This window comes from Mirounga leonina, unplaced genomic scaffold (genome assembly GCF_011800145.1).
Source record: "Mirounga leonina isolate KUSES-001 unplaced genomic scaffold, KU_Mleo_1.0 Mir_224, whole genome shotgun sequence".
NCBI classification, from domain to species: domain Eukaryota; kingdom Metazoa; phylum Chordata; class Mammalia; order Carnivora; family Phocidae; genus Mirounga; species Mirounga leonina.
In genome coordinates this window covers 10,280,625-10,302,084 of record NW_023270615.1, presented here as the reverse complement: position 1 = coordinate 10,302,084, position 21,460 = coordinate 10,280,625, and the positions used below count along the sequence as shown (strand labels likewise).

General features: G+C 42.2%; 1 long non-coding RNA gene across 2 annotated transcripts in view; it reads left to right on the top strand.

Annotated features, from left to right (window-relative positions):
* LOC118026322 overlaps positions 1-10,152 on the top strand; it is a 46,974-nt gene extending 36,822 nt beyond the window's left edge. For both annotated transcript variants that reach the window (XR_004683528.1, XR_004683529.1), the window contains one exon: positions 9,979-10,152. This is a non-coding gene — a long non-coding RNA (uncharacterized LOC118026322). The remainder of the gene's footprint in view (positions 1-9,978) is intronic.
* Positions 10,153-21,460: the final 11,308 nt, after the last annotated feature.

Genomic DNA, 21,460 nt, shown 5'->3' with positions numbered 1-21,460 from the left:
AGTCTAGGCATGTGGGTGTGCAGGACAAATCCGTGCTGCGCAACAGGGGAGGGAAGGAGGAAGTCCTCTGGGACGGTCCTGTCTTCAGCCACCTATGATGCACAGCTTGGGTGATGGAAGGCACATCTGGAGATGTTTGAGAAGCAATTAGACATTCTAGAAATAAAATGGAAACAGAATGGAGAAGGTTGAAGTTAACATAGAGATATTAAAAATAGTCCGGGATTATTTTGAAAGAACGTGCTCTAGTTTTTCAGTATGTTTTCTAAGACAAGAAATGAATCTGGCAGATCCTGACAGCCCTGTGCTACATCTCAAGAAAAAGGCAAAAAACATTTAGTGTTTAGAATGTCTATACTGACTGTGGATTTTTGGCAGAATAACACAATCCTGAATTTAGGAACCCATCATCTTCTGAGTTAAACAGCATAGGCTGACATCTCCTAAATCAGTGGCTCTTATACTCTGGAATACATCCGATTAACCAAAAGATCACAAATGGTTGGACCCCACACTCAAGAGTTTCTGATTCACTCGGTTGTTAACTCTAGACCTTTCATCTGCCCATCTCCATTGCTCAAACCGTCTACTCTGGTCCATGTACCTATACTATGGGGAGTGGGAGGATCAATGGTTGCCAGGAGCTAGGGGTTGCTAGAGGTGGAGGTGAGGGTTGACTACAAAGGAGTGCGGCATTGGAGAATTTGGAAGAGGGGTGGAATTGTTCTATATCATGATCATGGTGATAGTTTCATTATTGTATTCATTGGCCAAAATTCACAAAATCGTAAACAGAAAAGGATGAATTTTATTGCATGTCAATTATGCCTTTATTAAAAAATAAAAATAACTATGAAATCCAAGTCCTTCCCCAAAATATTACAGTTTGTTTGTTCTGGGACAGAGCCCAGGGATTGTTTTATAAAAGTTCCCCAAGTGGGGAATATCTGCTTCTGTCCAAGATGGAGTAACAGGGAGCGGGTTTTTCCTTCACACCTGAGAAAACTGAAAAACAGAAAAAATACATGAAACAGTAGTTTTCAAGTTGTTGGACATCAGGCAACCAAGGACCATGAGCCCTGCAATTGGAGGGTGATAAGTTGTTTATCATCTTGATTTTGGTGATGTTCTCATGGAGATATATATATATATAAAAATTTACCAAATTGTTCATTTTCCTTATGTGCACTTTATTGTACATCAATTATACCTCCATAAAGATTGGGTTTCTTTTTTTTTTTTTTTAAGTTCCCCAGTTGATTCCAAGAGTATAGGTAGAGTTGAGAGTCATCAGCCCAAACATATGACCTTACTTGGCCCTGAGCCTTGTTCCTAATAATTTAACTCCAATGGAACGTGGCTAAAGAACATAAAGTATTAAAGTTCATTAGAAGACTTACTTAAATGGAACTCATTCTGGAAAATAAGTTTGCACTTGCAGGAATAATATTTTTTGCTAATGATTCTTCTGATAGCTCACTGGGAAGAAAGAGGAACTCGAACTGCCATGAAGAATTTTTAAAGATTAGTACAAAACACATTAATAATGACTTCTGGGCAATTTACAGTATGTATTAAAAGCCTTAAAACTGTTGATAACATTCGACTCAGAATTTAAACTAAGGAAATGGGAAATGGGCTCAGGCGTGGCATTGTGGCAGTGTTATAAATAGCAGAACACATGAATGAACTCAGTGTGCAAACAGAGGGAAGCAGTTGCACAGATTATATGGTATGCCAGTCAGGATAGAGTAGGTCTGGTTCAAAGAATGCTGTGGAAGGATACCTAATGACAAGAAAATGGCTGCCAACTCTGGAAAACAGTATGGAGGTTCCTCAAAAAGTTGAAAATAGAGCTACCATACAATCCAGCAATTGCACTACTGGGTATTTACCCCAAAGATACAAAAGTAGGGATCCCAAAAGGGTACGTGCACCCCGATGTTTATAGCAGCAATATCCACAATAGCCAAACTGTGGAAAGAGCCAAGATGTCCATCGACAGATGAATGGATAAAGAAGAAGTGGTGTATATAAAAAAAAAAAAAAAAAAAACCATCAAAAAGAATGAGATCTTGCCATTTGCAATGACGTGGATGGAACTGGAGGATATTATGTTGCGCGAAATAAGTCAAACAGAGAAAGACGTGTATCATATGACCTCACTGATATGAGGAATTCTTGATCGCAGGAAACAAACTGAGGGTTGCTGGAGTGGGGGGTGGGGTGGGAGGGATGGGGTGACTGGGTGATAGACACGGGGGAGGGTATGTGCTCTGGTAAGCGCTATGAATTGTGCAAGACTGTTGAATCTCAGATCTGTACCTCTGAAACAAATAATGCAATATATGTTAAGAAAAAAGAAGAAGAAGAAGAAGAAGGTAGCAGGAGGGGAAGAATGAAGCAGGGGAAATCGGAGGGTAGACGAACCATGAGAGACGATAGACTCTGAAAAACAAACAGGGTTCTAGAGGGGAAGGGGGTGGGAGGATGGGTTAGCCTGGTGGTGGGTATTGAGGAGGGCACATTCTGCATGGAGCACTGGGTGTTATGCACAAACAATGAATCATGGAACACTTCATCTAAAACTAATGATGTAATGTATGGGGATTAACATAAGAATAAAAAAAATTAAAAAAAAAAAAGAAAATGGCTGCCAGATAGCATGCTTTTGGTCACAAGTAGCAACAGATCATGAACCACAAAGCTGTTTATCTTACCATGTGATAAGATGCCCCATGTAGGAATGGTTGCGAGGCGGGTGAACTCAGAAGCTTGGCAAGGAGCAAAAGTACTAGTTCTGCCAGTCTTAATTTTCCTGGCTGATCCTCTCAGGCTCACTCCTTACCCTCACCAGCCTGCAAAATGGCTGCCCTGGTTTCCAACACCTCCAGTGTGAGAAGCAGCCTCTCTTTGCAGCTCCGTTTTTTTGGTTTTTGTTTTTAAGACCAAAAGAACGTTCTCCAGAAGCTTCCGACAGACAAACTTCCCTCAGGTTTCTTTGGCCAAAATAATGTCACATGCTTATTCCCCAGCCAATCACTGACAAGACCGGGGGAATTATCTGGAAGGGCTTAGACCAATTAAGTTTTATTCTCCCAGGCTGGAGAAGATCCCAGCCTTCCCTCCGGCACAAGGCTGGCCTATATCTGAACAAAATCAGGGTTGGCTGGTAAAGCAGGAAAGAGAGAAATGGGTATTAGCTAGGCCAACGCCCGCTAACACAAACAGTGAATGTGATAGAATTCCATTTTTAGAAATAAAAGTGAATGTAGATAGGCTCAGGAAGAAAGAATGAAATGCTATATATTTTTAAATGTTATCTCCACTTGGTGGGATTACAGAGAGTATTTGTTTTTCTTATGTCTGCATTGCCTTTTGTCCCCTAAATTTTCTGTAACGAATATGTAATGCATTTGAACAAAGGAAAAACCTCAAGAAATATTATCTTAAAATATTTACAGCCCTCCCAGGGCTTTTTGAAAAGTAAATAGAGCAGTTACATAAGACCAAACCCAGGGCATTGAGCTGAGCTTGCAATCTGTATGGTGCAGCCGCCAAAGCTGGGGCCTCCGGCACCCACGTGCGTCACACTAGCATCCGGGGGCCCCACGGAGATGCCAGCAGGTCTGCCTGAGGGGCTGCCCCTGCTGCTGGCAAGACTGGGACCAGTCGGTTCTCTTCCCATACCAGAGTGCTGGGCACAAACCAGATTCTACGCCAGTCCTCAGAGCCTGGGGGCAGAGGAGTTACTGTAGACCATACTAGAAAACGGGGTTACCCAGGGACCCCTGGCCCCGCCACAAGCCGGAAGATAGGGCTGGAAGAATGGAAACGGAAGGCATGAAGAAGAAGACAGAAAGGAGCAAGGTCACTGTGCCCCCAGAGCACACTTGCAGTAACTTGGCCCGGAAGCACATACATGTGGCCGCTTCAGACTGGAATGGTATCCTGGTGTACCCTGAGCATCGCGCGTGGTCCCTTCTCGGTCCATACCTGGGACTCGAAGGGATGAAGGAGACCAAGAATGGCCAGAGTTGGCCAATACTGAGAAAAGGCATTCAACAGCCAAGACGTTCTGTGACCATCTACATGTAGTCACCAAACCTCTGAGCTTCTCTCTCAAACCCAACCAAGCCTGGCCTTCGCATCCAGCCCAACGCTGGGGGAGATGAGCGAGGTGGCCCCAGGGGAAACCAAACCCACCAGCTCTAGAGTAACTCAGACCTCAGTTCCTATCGGACTCCAACTCCTAGTTGTGCACATTTGGGCAAGCTCCTTCACCTCCCTCTGCCTTCCCCCCCCCCACCTGTAAAATGGGGATAAGGCTGCTTAAGGCATTAAATGAGCGAGCTCGTGCAAGGCGTGGGAAACGCCAGCGCCGCCTAAGTGACAATGCTGGAAGGGTCACAGGTGCACCGCCCACCTCCACGGGTGCAAGAAGTCCCCTCCCTCCTCCTCACCGTGGGCTCTGAGCATCGACATTAATCGAGTGCTCTGAGGCCAGGACTCTGGAGTTGTCAGAGTTGCCTTTCTGAATCGAGGTTCTAATGGAGGCAGATCACAGGGGCTTGCTCTGGCCAAAAAATAAATGATTTTTGGAAACTTATATCTGGCTAACTTCACCTGCTCACAGCCGGACCACCTTCCGCCAGGGAAATGAGCTCTCGCTCTGGGGAAAAACAAATTGTGCCCGAGGGGCTGAAGGGAGAAAGCCCGTTTAAGGGCACTTCCATCTGGAAAGATGATGTGGGCCGTGGGAGGATGGGACCAGAAAAGGAAGAAAGAGAAAGCAACTGGAACCAGGCGCGGGAGTGAGTCCTCTGGGTGAAGCTGCAACTTTGATTTCTTTCCTTTGGAAACGTTGAGTTCTTTGTTGTTCCTGGTGTGGAGGGTTAGCCCAGCCCAGGGAACAGCTCATGGGAGCTTGAGGAGAGGTGGATAATAAATTCTCACCAGTGAATATTTCTGGACCATCAAAGTGCTTCATTCATTCCACCTAAGATCCCTTAGTCCCGCAGTAGACACTGGGGGATCTCTCCAGTGGAGAAAGTAGTTTTGGTTGCCTACCTGGACACTGAATTAGGGTTCAATAGCTATTGTAACTGTCTTGGGGAGAGGGGTTACCTGGGGCAGGTGAAGATGAGAACTCTCAAGGTCATGTTTGTTTACCCACATTGCATCAACTGAAAGTGGGCCCCTACAGAGCTCGCCCGGCTGTTAAAAAATGCTCCATGACAAAATGTGGCCAATGTATCAGAGCCTTTGTACTCCCCGGACTTTTTTAACCTAAAATGTTTTCACGTGTTTCTGTATTTTATCTAAGAAAAAGAGTGCATTTGTAAAAATATGGAGTGGTGTTTTCTAGGTTTGCATTTGATTAATAGTGCGTTTGAGATTCCAGAGATCATACAGTTAGTGAGTTTAAACACATGGGGGAACTGAGACTCAGAGGTAAAAGGGCTTATCCTGGGCCACAAAGCTTTCTGGTTTCATGTAAATATTTATGGATTTAGGTGTGTATTTACTAGTCTATACTAGTTTATAGTGGTAAATAATCCCTTTACTAGATCTGTCATTTGCAAATATCTTCTCCCCTGCCTACCCCCCCAATTGTAACTAATCTTTATTTCAGGGTAATGCATGTCCATATTTTAAGGAGCCTAATAGCACTACTGAATTTACAACTGGAAACAGTGGTCCACATCTTTGAATGCAGCTCCTCGGAAAGAGCCACCTCCTAATCTGTCACCTGCTACCTCTGGCTTGTGCCTCCATGTTTTTAAATAATCAGCTAATGCCGAATCTCTTTTTTTTAAGATTTTATTTATTTAGAGAGAGAGCGCATGTGCGCGAGCAGGGGGAGGGGCAGAGGGCGAGAAAGAGAATCTCAAGCAGACTCCGCACTGAGTACAGAGCCCCATGTGGGGCTTGAACCCATGACTCTGAGATCATGCATGACCTGAGCAGAAATCAAGAGTTGGATGCTCAACCGACTGAGCCACCCAGGTGCCCCTAACACCAAAATTTCTTAAGTTACCAACTTAAGGCATAATCTACTGATTTCTTAATTTGCAAGGTGAAGATTTAGTACTTCACTAATCCCGCCTCACCCCTGACCCACCTATATTTGGCAGTTATTTTTAAATTTCTAATTAAATTGAGAATTAGCAAATAAATTATTACAGCCATATAAATATTCTTTCCTACTGAGTCAAGTAATATATTATGATTTTATTTCTGTTTTCAAAATTTTCTTGTTCTTGGAGTTAATAGTAACCTTATATTTTAATATTTCCTTAGTTATCCAGATACTGTCATTAATTCTTGAACTTGCCAATGGAATATACTTTCCCACCAGCCCTATTTTCCACATACATCAGGTTTCCTTCCAGTTAAATATTGTTCCTGGCTGGGTCTCCCCTGGAACCCCATCTTTCTGCTCCCAGCCAGCCAGGAGCTCCCTAGGCTCTGCCTGGACATCAAGCCGGGGCTGCCCTTCACCGGAAATCCTTCTGTCTTGAGTTGGGGTCCCCTGTTTCCTAACGCTATGTATTTTTTCCTGGATGAATAACTTACTCATTTTGGTGGAGTACCTTCAGAGAAGTGGTGCATGAGATGTAAAAATTTTTTGTGCAAATGGCTGTATTCTACCCTCAGACTTAGTTGATAGTTTGGCTGGGCATAAGCTTTTCCTTTAGAATTTTCAAGGCATTGCTCCTTTGACGTCTGGCTTCCCATGTTCACATTTGGAATATCTGAGGCCACCGTGACTTCTAATTTTTTTCTATGATCTATTTCTAGGGATCTTCTCTTTATCCCTTTACAGGGGAAGATTATATTGAGCATCCACTAGATAGTAGACATTTTATTAGAAGCTTTACATGCACTCACCTTGTTCATTCCTCACCAAAGATAAACAAACAAACCTGAAATAGAAATTACTTTATCTCTTTTCTAATAAGGTAAATGAGACTCGGAGAAGGTGAGGGAATTACCCAAAACATGGGGCCTGTCATAGATTATCTCACAGAAATTTCTCCTATCATGTCTCTATCATGTGTCCTACCTGATTGTCTGTGGGCCCTGCTTCTCACGGTCACTCATGGACCCCAGTTCCTGAGGCTTTAACTAAGCATGTGCTTCCATGATTAATGCAGCAGCAGGAAGCGAAATGACAAATCTCATAATGGTCTCACAGCTTCTGCCTGAAGGTTTCATTGGCCAAAACCTGTCACATGCTATACCTTACTTTCAAAGGCAATAGAAGTATTTCCATGGGAGAATTCCTTCCTGGCATTTTTCCAGAAATGCTTATGTGGTTTTGTTTTTGTTTTTGTTTTTCCAAATCTCAAGTCCCAGTAATATTTAGCCAAGAAATTGGGAAAACAGGAAAAAGTCGTGATCTTCCTGTGATATTAAAAACAGAAGAATCCACATAGAGAGGTTACTGGTTCAGAGGACTGACTTGTGTCAAGTTAAAAGCAAGACCAAGAAACACTAATGCACAGAATCAAAGGTTAAGGTGACTTTTCCAGGAACCAGGACAGTGGCACCCTGGAAGCCGGGAGCATCTAATGAGTCAGTCTTGCTAGCTAGTATTGTTGTGTTATGTGTGTTCAGGGCCCTGGCTGCTACATGAGTCATTCTTACAAACAAAATAAATATCAATAAGTTATGCATAGTAGACCTCATACAAGTCCTATGAGTTATGTTGGAAGAAATCAGGTTTGGAAACAAAATATATCCTTAAATTGGCAATTTCAACACATGCTCCTATTTAGTGCTGTTAACTTTGGTAGGAGAGCTGACTGTTATGTTACTGGAACACAACCCAGTAACGTTCACTGGTGTTTTCCAGTGTTTGAGTGTTCCCTCCAGGCTACAGGTCTTTGTAAACACTTTAATGGAAGAAATGCAAAGAGCAGATGATGTGAATATTGTGGAATACTCTGACGGGAAATTAGAAACTGAACAAAAATCCGAATTAGTAAAAGCAGTATCACTTTCAACAGCAAAATCAAAGCCAAGGCAAGAAGAGAAGAAAAATAAATATTTTTAATTTTCATCATTAAAAAAGGAAATAAGCTTATAGGAAGCTATATGTACTCTAAAGCTCAACTCAAAGGTGCTTTTGGATGCACTCCTAACATTTGAACAAATGTCAAGGCAGAAAAGGAAATTGGTCAGGAGTTAATGCCTTGTGTGTTTTAAATTTTCATTTTAAAAATAATACCTTATAGAAATATTTGTTGCAGCTACATTCCATTTTTATAACAATTTTTATTTGACATTTATCTTGTGTCTCTTTTCCCTTCTTTTAATATGTTCTCTTGTCAAATGTCTACATAAGGAAAAGATTATTTTTATGTGTTATTGAAACATATAATCTTATCATAAGAAACTGATTCATAATAATAAACCATGCACTTATTATTTTTAAAAAATATTCATTTATTTTAGAGAGAGAGAGCACAAGCAGGGGGAGCAGCAGAGGGAGAGGGAGAAACAGGCTCCTTGCTGAGCAGGGAGCCCAACACAGGGCTCCATCCCAGGACCCTGGGATCATGAGCCGAAGGCAGATGCTTAACTGACTGAGCCACCTAGGCGCCCTATTGTTATTTTTTAGTGAAAACCTCCAGCAGTGTGATCCTATTACAGAAAAATGACTTGATGGTCATTATGGTTACACATTATTTATTAAGTGTCATGAAAAATCAGAATAATTTTTGGTTTCAGAATTCCTGGGAATTCTCATTTCTTACTCCCAAATCCCCAAGACTGATGCCTCTCAGGAATTTGGAAATACTAAACAGTGGGAGATAGAACTTACCAAGAACCTGAAATGACCATAGTTAGAAATATTTGGTGAATTGTACTAAGTACCACCCAAATGAGGGAGCAAGAATCCAAATCTTTCTTATTCCAGGACTCATGTTTTGTCCTCTACCTGAAACTTCCTCTACTATCACTGGGTATTGATATTCATTCATTCATTCATTCATTCATTCATTCATCCATCCATCCATCCATCCATCCAACAAGAATTTCCTGGACCCCATGTGTGCAGGAATCATACTGGTCTAGCACAGAGATGTTCAATCAGTATTTGTGTTGACTGCCTGATTACCAGGCACTGAAAGGTGCTCTAGCAAGAAACACTGGTTCTGAAGGAGTGACACATAGGATAGCCCCCTTTTGATGGGGAGTAGAAGGTAGAGTCAAGAGAACAACAGGGTAGCTGGAATGGAAAGTATGGAGGATGGCTGGTGGAGTCCCACTTAGTGCTGTAAGTACTCTTGAGACAAAGGGAGAGAAGGGGGAAAGTCCTGAAGTAAAGCCAGTGGGCTTCTGAGAGAAAGATGAGAGCTTGCCAAGACACAGGGCACACATGGACTTGGACATCTCCTAGTCCTGAATTCAAATCCTAATTCTGTGGTCATGTCAAATTGCTAAAGTGCTTGGAGTCTTGGTTTTCCCATTTGGAATATAGGAACAACAATACTTAACCTCAAAGCGTATAATGAGAGTTAAATATATCTATATTTACTTAAAATACATCAAACTCTTGGTACAGCCATTGTAAATGCTCAGTGAGAGCTATTTATCATAGTTTATTATCATTTTGCCTGATCCACAATATTCTTGAGAATTTTCAAATATTTATGAGTAATGTGCCATATGAAAATTTAGAAAGTTCTAGAAATTTCATCAATGAATCAAGAGTTCTCGCCTCAAGGGAGACTATTTAAAGTGTAGTCTGACTTCCTGGAGGAAAAAAAAAAAAAAAGACCCGAGCTTTCATATTTCCTTTTGCATTCAGTGATGGGAAAGGTTTTTCTTAGCCTGTTTGTCCTGAAACCATGGATACAGCATAAAAATAAAAGAACGTGGCTGCCCTGGGATTTGAGATGCATGTGGTACTCAGAAAGCATAAATAAATATATCTGATATGTTTCCAATATCTTTTCTTTCAAGATAAATGTGGAACCCATCGCTCCTCCAGCCGGTTGCGGGGTCATGGCGCGCCCTCTGGTGGCCCGTCTATGAGCAAGCTTGAAGGAACTACCCCCTGGTGAGTACTTTTCTCTTCAACTAAGAAGGAGGATCCACAGTTTGGGGGCTGTTTTCTACAGCCAGAGTCCTGGAAATGGCTAGGTCAGATCTGTTTCCATGATTTTCTAAGGGAAGATTGCCTTGTGGATGAACATTGATGAGTTTTATTTTTTTCAAGAACACCTTCCATATATATGTCACCTTATGCCTGTCTTGATCTGTCTGGCCAAAAGTGAGGCTAGTAAGTACGTAAGTTAGTAAGTAAGTAAGAGGTGGCGCCATGATGACAAATATTCCTGGCCAAGTGGGCTGTAGGGATACCATGGTAGGGAGTTGAGACATATCACTTTAACCAAATGACCCTTACTACAAGGGGGAGCTGCCGAAAGGTTTAATGACTGGGAAGGTGGAAGGGCCATGATCAAATTTATAGTGCAGAAAGGTCACTCTGGCTGAAGTGAGAAGAATGGATTGTAGCACACAAAATTTTGGAGATCAGAGGACAGTCAGGAGGAAATTGCAGAAGAGCGGGTATGAGACGATTATAGTCTGGACCAGGTGGTGCAACAGGGCTGGAGAGAAGAGGATGAATTCCTGGAGATGTTTGGAAGGTATCATTATGCAAGACTTGGCTGTTAATTAGATGTGGAGAGTAAGGAAGAGTCAGGAGTAGAGAATGTTTCCCAAATTTTTGGCTTGGGCAACAGGGTAGATGGTGGCAGTATTCAATGAAATTGGAACTTGTGGGGGAGACCCAGCTTTCAGGGAGTGACCCCCTCAGAGGGGTTAAGTTTAGGACACGTTCAGGTAGAGGAACCTGTGGAATCTCCAGGTGGGGAATGCCAGGTCTCCTCCTCATCTGACTTTTAATCCAAGCTCTTTCCACTATGCTTGGCTGCCTCATCCTCCAGACATGGATCAAACTTTGGAATGGTGGGGAGTAGGTGCTCTCAGGAACCTTTGAATTGCCCAAATGATTTGCCCTGGGTATCCCTTTTGGTCTTAGGGAAGGAATAATGGAGAAGGAACACAAGGAGGAAACCTCAATATTACAATATTCCTTTTTCGAAAAGCATCTACCCACCGTTGTAATACTGTGTAATACTGTAATTAATTCAGGCAAGGGTCATCAATGGATGCTAAAACCAGTTTGTTCATAAACTCTCCACACAGTCTAAAAGTATCTCTCTAAAAAAAAGAGTTACGTTTAGAGTGAAGAAACCTGGTAACACCACCAATGTCCATTCACAGATTATTAATTATAAAAAGGAAGGATTTCTCGCAAGTGGAGAAATCACCCAGATCCTACTGAAGCCCATGATCAAAGTTAATGTCATCAACAGTGGGACAAACTGACGAGGGTGACTCACAATGGGATGTGCTGAGAAGGACCCAGCATGTGCATAATTTGAACTCGTCCAAAGGAAACACCACACAAACCAAATTCAAAGGACATACTAGAAAACCATAGGTCTATACTCTTCAAGAATATCAGTACGATGAAAAGACAAAGTTGAGGAACTTTTCTGGAATAAAAGAGACTAAAGGAACATGACAACGGAGTGTAAATATGTGATTCTAGATTGGGAAAACATGTTATAAAGGGAAATATCAGAGAGACTGGCAAAATTTGAATATGATCACGTTCAGTAATAGTATCGTATCAATGTTGAATGTCCTCACTCTGATCATTATACGGTGCCCTTGTTCTTAGGAGACATCTGCCCACATGTTTATGTGGAAAGGGTCAGGATGTCTGCAATTTACCTCAAACATTTCCTGTCTCAGTCCATGCAGGCAACTGTAACAAAATACCACAGGCAGGGTGACTTTTAAACAGCAGAAATTGATTTCTCCTCGTTCTGGACGGTGGAAGTTCAAGATCATTGATCACTGTGCCAGCATGGTTGGGTGAGGCCCCTTCCAGGTAGCAGACTTCTTCTTATACCCTTATGTGGCAGATGGGCTGGGGAGCTCTGTAGGGTCTCTTTCATAAAGGCAGTACTCCTCATCATTAGTGCTCTGTCTTCATCACCTAATACTTCCCAAAGGCCTCACCTCCTCATAACATCCCACTGGAGGTTTGAATTTCAACACATGAATTGGGGAGTGGGACACAAACATTCAGCCTATGGCAGTTCCTGACAATAGTATTAATATGTGGGGTGCCTGGGTGGCTCAGTCGGTTAAGCATCTGCCTTCAGCTCAGGTCTTGATCTCAGGGTCCTGGGATTGAGATCTGCTTCTCCCTCCCTCTCTGCCCCTCCCCTCTTGTGCTCATGCTCTCTGTCTTAAATACATAAAAAATAATAATATTAATATGTATATATGTATATAGAGGCATAAAGCAATAATGATAAAATATTAATAACTGGTGAATTAAGAGAATATAATGTTCCAAGTACTCTTTTTGCACTGTTTCTGTGGCTTATTTTTTTTTTCAAGATTAAAAAAAGAGAAGTCTACCCAACCCATACACAAGTAGAGGGGATTCTGAACACAGAAATTGAACCAGTGTGGCTTTTTTTAAAGTCAAATACAGTAATATTATCTTTTATAGCCACTAAGTTCCATCTTGATGAAATGTCAAAATAGGAAACAGATGAAGGAGTAATTTCCTGTGCTGCCAGGCTCTTAAGAATGTACAGTATTTGCTGTCAATCTAGAACCTGCAGGGTTTAGAGAGGAATTTGTTGTCTGTTAAATTGAGACACCTCGACTGAAAGCTCCCGAGGGCCAAAGAGCAGCCAAATAAAGCATGCACTGCCCCGGGCAGGTGTCCTTGTCCTCCAGCCACGCGGCCGTGGGCGGCCTCCAGAACCAGGCAGGTTGCAATCGCACCAGCTGTTCCTGCTTGTGGGGCGGGGAAGAGGGGAGAGCAGGGGCTCTTCCTGGATCTTTCTCACTGCCCAGGTGAGCTGGCGCAGGAAGTCAGGGAATCAGAGCGCTGAAATGGATCTTGGAAAGCGTCCAGGCCATCTCTCTGCTGCCCATCTGTGGCTTCAGTCTCCTCTACACCATCCCAACCGACTGGTCAGCCAACCTCGGTCATAGCCGGTGACTCAAAGCCCCAGACAGCCCCACGGTTTTCAAAAAGCTTGAGTCGTTTGAACGTCATTTCTCTTAAAAAGAGGTATCGGAACAAAATGTCTACTTCAATTTTTCAAGGCAGCTAGTAAAAAATTTTTTATGTAAATGATGTCAAAACAGGTTAACTAAAATTGACTTACAGTCAATAAACCCTATTGACTGTCTATTTCAGATCCTTCCGCAAGGCATCTCTGGTTAATATCATTCAGAAATAAGAGAAATTTACATATCAGGGCGCTTCTTCATAGCCTCCTGAGACATGCCCATTTTATGAGTCTATTTTTTAATAAAAGAAAAATAGGCAAAGCAAAACTCTATGTACACATAGAGTATGCATGTGTACCCTGTATGGATAGCATGTTTGCACGTGCAGAGGTAGGAATGGGGGAGGGTACGCAGGGCATTCCAGGGAGTGGGTGTGGGCGAGGGGAGGGGAAGAGGAGAAAAGAGGAAAGCTTTTGCTTTCCGCCGTATATGTGTTGTTACTGTTTAAATATTTTTTTAACGAAGAGCATGTGCTATTTTTATCATTAAAACACGTTTCTCAAAAAATTTTTAAAAACGATGAGAAAGAGAAATCACCTAAATGAGCTGAAATCTGATTGCCTGGAGTTTGCATTTTGTACTACCCTGCGGGTAACTCGCAATAAGCCTGTTCCTTCTTGCACGTGGCAGCAAGTCAACTATGTGATGCCACCCCTTGGGGCCCTCATGTTTCTCTTCTCCAAGCTCTGTGTTCCCATTTCCTTCAGCTGTCGATCAGTTGACAAGGTTTCAAGTCTCCTTGACTTCCTGTCACCCGCCACTGAGCTAAAGCATATCAAGTGGGCTCAGAGAGAAATCCATTCAGAAGTCAAATGGCAGCTGGTCACCTGTTGAAAATTAGCAAGCCTGTGGTTCCCTGTGTTTGTGCACTAACTTGGCCTAACTTTGTGGGGTCTTGGGTGCTCTATCAAGAGATGCATCAGTGATGGACAAAAGCAGGTCTGCAGGGCCCTCATTATCAATACCACCACAAGCTCCAACAGCACTTAGAAAACCTGGCCAATTTATCAATGCGAACTCAGGACAAGAACAGTGGAGGTGTTGCATGATATCCTGGTCAATCTTACCCAGAATAAAACCTGTGTCAGAGCTTGAAGTTCTGTGTTCATTTATCATTGGAGTGCCCATACCTTCTGCTCGCCCAGTTGAGTCCTGATTTAACGCTAATTTGTCCTGGCATAATGCTTAATAATGTCCCTTTTACTCTTAAAAGTGGTGCAATTTGGATGATGAGATATATGGTCACCCACTTATCACATATCGTGATAATAATACCTCCTTCACATGGAGATTAACATTAGAAAAGGAATCACGTACTGCATGGAGCATTGGGTGTTATACGAAAACAATCGATCGTGGATCACCACATCAAAAGCTAATGATGTATGGTGACTAACATAACATAATAAAATTTTAAAAAATAATAAATAAAAGGAATTTCTCCCTGGCTTCAGCAACATCCAATGCATTTGCGAATCTTTCAGATCCATAGATGCCAAATTTCAGGAAATGAGACAGCTTCCTCTCTGAGGTTACATAACCACCTCTGAAATGGCGCCCGCCTCCCCAACTTTTTTCTGGGGAGCCAAGAACTAGATTCCATGAGACAACTGATTTCAACTGGTTAGCCTTCCCAGCCCACTGAGCAATAAGCATTCCCTTGATACTCCATCCCCACCTCACCCACCCAGGAAAATGTCTTCCCCCAGGAATCAGGAGCATTAACTATGGTATAGCCAAGAGGTGCACGTGATGTCAGTCTATACCAAAGATGAGAGCACCTAACAAAGTGGTCCAGAGTACTGACTCTGCTGTTTACTTGGGCAGGTGTCTTAACTACTCTGTGCCTCAGCTTCACCATCTGTAAAGTGAGGTTGACAGTGATCCCTACCTCATACAGCTGACAGGAGGTTTAAATGAGTTATATATTTTTTTGAGTCTTTAAGGTTTTTATTTAAATTCCAGCTAGTTAACAGACAGTGTAATATTAGTTTCAGATGTAGAATTTAGTGATTCATCACTAATATCAACACCTGGTGCTCATGACAAGTACCCTCCTTATTCCCCATCACCTATTTCTTGCATCCCTCCCCCACCTCCCCTCTGGTAATCATCAGTTCTCTATACTTAAGAGTCTGTTTTATGGTTTGCCTCTCTCTTCTTCTTTTCCCCCTCTATGTTCATTTGTTTTGCTTCTTGAATTCCACAAACGAGTGATATCATATGGTATTTGTCTTTCTCTGACTGACTTATTTTGCTGAGCATAATACTCTCTAGCTCCATCCACATCGTTGCAAATGGCATGATTTCATTCTTTTTATGGCTAATATCCCACTGTGTATATAAACCACATCTTCTTTATCCATGCATCAGTAGATGGACATTTGGTCTCTTTCTGTAATTTGGCTATTGTTAATAATGCTGCTATAAACATCAGGGTGCACGTATTACTTTGAATCAGTACTTTTGTGTCCTTTGGGTAAATACCTAGTAGTGCAATTGCTGGATCCTAGGGTAGTTCTGTTCTTAACTTTCGGAGGAACCTCCATACTGTTTTCCAGAGTGGCTGCACCAGCTTGCATTCCCACCAACAGTGTAGGAGGGTTCCCCTTTCTCTGCATCCCAGCCAACACCTGTCGTTTCCTGACTTGTTAATTTTAGCCATTCTGACTGGTGTGAGGTGATATCTCATTGTAGTTTTGACTTGTTACTATTTTAAAGCAGTGCCTGGCGCATGACCTGCGCTACATAAGCATTTGGCAAATGATAAATAGAGTAACTTGACCTTGAGTGCATGGCGTAAGACTGGAATGGTCAGAGGCAAGAATATAAACAAGAAGTGTCTGAGTGGATCTGCTTGGGAAATTTGAGAATCCAACTGGGCTCTGTTTAGGAAACATAACCGAAGAATAGAGTTTTATCAGCTGAAGCATCCTACCCACGACAAACACGGAGAAAATTGTCCTTTCGTAGATTAGTGCTCTGGACACCTGCCTGCCATTTCTGCCATGTCAGTGAAGGCTAAGATAGACCATCCTCATTAGTGCTGGGAGGACATGAACAGTTAAATAGTTGCTACACCGAATCATGTTCAAAGACACAATGTCAGAGGAAGAAACAACAGCTATGCCTAGTTACTGACATTCCTTCATTTACATGAAGTCCCCTTGGGTTTCTCTGGGGCACGCAACTGGAGTTCGCTTCTTTGCCATTCTCTCCTATGATGTACCATCAATGTTTGTGCACGAGGCAGGTTGGATGTTTCAGGGAGTCAGAGTTCTCACTGTGCTGGACGTCATCAATAATAGACAAACTATCCTTGAACCAGGTCTTCTCTAAGTCTGAGCTATCCCCCCATTCTCTTGCTTTTCCTCCCTTCAGCTGAACGCCCCCTGCCCCCACTCAAGCAGTACAAGCCGGCACGGCCCTAGCCTTCCTCTTCAAGCTGGCTTTCCCATGCTCCGTGGTTAATTTACCCCCTTTCTTATCCTACCTTCCTTTTGTGCATGAGCTAATACTGCAGATTTTCCTGGTCATATAGCTGTTCTGGGAGGTTTCAATGACATTATGAGTCAATTTCATTAATTCAACTCCTAGAGTTGAAGACTCGACTGTGTGTCTTTTTTTAGATACTAAGGAGACATCTTACTTGGCCTCCCATGTGCTACTGTCTGCAACTGATTATAGATTTTGCTTGTTTTCTTCTCTTAAATATATACATATATATGGTACTTTTATGAAGGAAGATAAAAACAAGAAAAAAAACACTCCTTTTGCTCTGAATTTAGAACCAGACTCTAATTCCCATTCCAGACTGTCATGACCACAAGGAAATGAGGAATATCCTCCCATAAAATGTTTCCCCTCCTGATTTCTTTCAGATGCTTCCAAACAGTCAGAAGTTTTAAGTCTTTCTTTGGCCAAAGTCTGGTTCGGGTCATATATTCTGTCTGTGCCTGAGGCTGGGGCAGGTGTAGAGAACAAATAACATTAGACATCTGTGCTCCCTGGGGCTGCCAGATTTAGCAAAGAATTTTTGAATTTCAGGTAAAAATGAACACATTTTTAGGATGAGTCTGTGCTGTTCAAATAGGTAGTATCTGTAATATATGGGACAGACTTAGACCAACACATCATTTCTCGTTCATCTGAAACTCAAACTTAACTGAATGCCCTGGTTTTGTTTCAGTTTTTGTTTTTTTGGCGACCCTAATTCCAACTCACAAGGTCAAAGCCATTTGTCAGTGGTCCCTGTAAGCATATACAGAGCACACTCATGCTCTCACACAGGCTTTTCCTTGTTCCCCTTCAGCCTCTCCACCTTGTTAGCATCTAGATATTGCAGAGGCTGAGGGGGATGTATTTCCCCCCAGGGACTGATTTCTCATGTGTGAGGCCTGAGTCTTGAAATTCCCCAGGGATGGGATAGCATCTGTTAGATCTCTATGGTCTTCAGCTGACTGTCACATCAGCATCTGGTGACGGGACCCAAAGAAGGGAAGCTGAAGAAGACTCTTCTCTTCCATGTGTTTTTAGGATGCGTTTGAGGTTTTAGAGTTAAAATACAGTATCCTGAATGGAACAAGGAAAAAGTGCCAAATAGGATACACGGTAATTTATCTGATAAATTAGAATTATGTGTGTACTCATTATTCACAAATGGAAATGACTTTGAAGGCCATCTCCTCTCCTGTCAAGTTACAGATGAGAAGACAGAGACTCAAAGCACTTTCTTTTGGAATGAGGTGGAAGGGGTGTGTGTCTACCTACGTGAACGCATGTGTGTAGTGGGAGGAGGAGGAGTAGGATGAGGTAGGAGAGGAGGAGGAAGAAGGCGCAAAGGAGAAGGGGGAGGAGGAGCAGAATGGGGAAGAGATGGAGAAAAGAAAGGAGAGGAGGAGGAGGAGAATTGAGGCAAAACTCCCTGAAGTCCATATACCTTCCCGCTGCACCTATCCTACCCCAAGTTTGTGTGTTTCTATAACTTTAAAAATATTATGTAACTAAAAAATGAAATCTTTCCATTTACAACAATATGGATATACCTTGAAGCCGTTATGCTAAGTGAACGACAGAGAAATGTCAGAGAAAGACAAATATCGTATGGTATCATTCATATGTGGGATCTAAGAAAGCTAAATTCACAGAAATAGAGAGTAGAGTCATGGTTACCATGGTCTTTGGGGTGGAGAAGATGAGAAGAAGTTCGTCAAAGAGTACAAAGTTCCAGTTAGGAGATGAGTAAGTTCTAGGGATCTGATGTACAGTAGTGTGATTATAGTTAACAATACTGTATTATACACTTGCAAGTTGCTAAGAGACTAGATCTTCAATGTTCTCACCACATAAAAAGAAATGGTAATTATGTAACGTGGTGGGAATGTTAGCTAACGTTGGTCATCACATTGCAATACCCAAGGGTATCAAATAAACACATTGTACAGCTTCAACTTAAAAAGATTTAAAATTAAAAAATAAAAGTATTATGTAACTAATGCACATCACTTGGAGAAATTTCAGAAATACTTGCAAACGAAAAGAAAACTCTTCTAGAAACCCAACACACACATATTACTATTGTTACCATTTTGGTGTACGGAGAGAGTGTGTTGATGTGGGTGGCCCAGCCTTCATTCTGCCTTCTTCAGGGAGCCATACCCCTATTTGGCTCTGTGATTGGCCCCTCAATCAATATCATGTCTAGTGGGACTGCCAATCTGGATGTCACAACCTCTGCTGTCACAACCTCAGTAGACCGGTGAAGAAGGTGGTATTTCCGTCTTCAACTAAGTGAAAATGCTGGGCTTCCTTCCTCCTGAGAGGAGAACAGTGAGGAGATCACCCATTAGTTTCCATCACCCGGACACGTGGCGCATCCCTGGGTCTTGGGCCTTCTGAGAACTAATCTTCAGCTTTCCCTCCAATTCTTTTATGGTAAATTGATTGCATTGATGGTTCCAACTGGTGGCCTTCACATTCATGCCCATTTCAGAGGTAGAATCCTATGGAGAGTTGGAATCTAGTCCCGTACCCCTCGGATCTGGGATGTCTTGTGACTTGCTTTGGCCTGAATGCTCTGGTTTTGTTTCAGTTTTTGTCTTTTTGGCTAACCTAATTCCAACTCACAAGGTCAAAGCCATTTGTCAGTGGTCCCTGTAAGCATATACAGAGCATGCTCATGCTCTCACACAGGCTTTTCCTTGTCCCCCTTCAGCCTCTCCACCTTGTTAGCGTCTAGATATTGCAGAGCTTAGGCTTCCCGGGGCACTGTGTGCTCTTTTGCGCTCTCTCCCAGAACCCTGACTCACTTATAAGAACAAGAAGGGTCTATGCTCCCGGGGGATGAGAAAACATTTGGCGGAGAGCCCAGGGCCTTAGGCAACTAGCTGCCCTGAGATATATGGGGAAGAGCAGCCTTACTTCTGAGCCAAATAAAATGATTTTTTTTAAGCCACTGCATTTGGGGTGGTTTGTTATGCAGCAAGAGCTAACTGATACTTCCACATCTGTCCAATAAATTATTTTTCTTGTGAGCCAGAGTGAATTTCGGTGGCTGTAAACAAATAAACTGACACTTTCCATTCTTCTACCAGAATATGATCATACTCTATCCTCTTTTGTAATCTGCCTATTTCACTTAGCAACTGATTTTGAGCATCTTCCCTTAACAATAAATTGGGCCTAGTAAAGAAGGCAGATCTACTAAATGCAACTTCTGAGCCTCTGCCCAAATCCTTTTCATCCTGACATTATGGCCATTGGCCAAAATACCATTCTTAGATGGGCCTAGCTTGACCTGTTCAGCAGGAAATGCCTTTGTTCAGTGAGATTATGGGACAGTACAATGATTTTTCACAGCTCGATGCCCAAGAGAAGGACACAGTCATGCCTCAGAGGTGCTTGGGAACATTAACATTTCCAGCCACTGTCTACCTCTTTGGAAAAAGAAGATGGTAATTTTACTCAAAGTGTTCCATTCTCTTCAGAAGGATGAGACATGTACAGAAAAAGAGATATTTCCTACAGTGACTTTATTTTCTGAAAACGAGTCTGAGTGATTAAAGTTCTCCAGTCCTTTTCTTTTTGATCATCCTATTTCCAACATCATCTTTTTCTTTTTCTTTCTTTCTTTCTTTCTTTCTTTCTTTCTTTCTTTCTTTCTTTCTTTCTTTCTTTCTTTCCTTCCTTCCTTCCTTCCTTCCTTCCTTCCTTCCTTCCTTCCTTCCTTCCTTTCTTTCTTTCTTTCTTTCTTTCTTTCTTTCTTTTAACAAATGGTAGCTTCAACTTGATGTATTGTTTGAAGGAGTAGGACAAAGGGAGAATGCAATGCTTGTCTGATAAGCTGAGTCTTTACGCTAATGGAAATATATTAATATTTCTCCCCCCCCCAAAAAAAAATGAGTGTTTATCAAGTGCATCTCCTGCAGCTCCATACATCTTTCTCTTGGAGGGAGTTTCCTGAATGCATTATCTGCTTTGGTCCTTTCCAACATGGTGTGCAACTGGAAGTGTATTCTTATTTTGAGTCCTTTTCCTTTGCTTCTGGTTTTGCGCTGATAATAATAATAGCTAGCATTTATAACATTGCCCATGGCATTTCACTCACTGAATCCTCACAAAAGCTCCACGAGGGAAGTGTTATTTCCCCAAGGTTTAGGGAAGGCAAATCAATGGTGCAAGGGCCCACAGGTAACAAGTATCAGGAGCTGAGATTTCAACCCTAGTTTGTCAGACTTCTGAGTCAAATTGCTTTAACTTGATGGTGCACTGCCTCAGTCACTATGGGATTCTAAATAAAGACAAAAAAAAAACAAAACAATGCCCACATTAAACCATCAAAGTATGGAACCCATGCTTTTTTTTTTTTCCAAGTAGAAAGCAATAAGTGGTCTTCATGAGCCTCTTTCCAATCCTACAAGGGTATGATGTTGATATCATACCTGATCTATCCTGTCTTTCCACCCTAAGCAACTTCCCCAGTTTTCCACACAAGCCTGAGGGGACAGGAGACAGTATCTCTCTGAATGAGATCACAGGGGACTCTGGTAGTTAACCTCACTCTGGAACTTGAGAAACATTCACAGTGTTACCGCAATTATGTAGGTACTCGAGGGTGAGAAAGAGTACATGATATGCTGAGCAAACTCTCTCATTTTTGAAGTGGATTTCATCTTAAAGGGTGAATACTTAGGGAAAACACAAGAGCACCAACAAGAAAAGCCAAGACTAAGAATTGCAGCCCAGTCTATCGATTGGTACTATGCAAAAG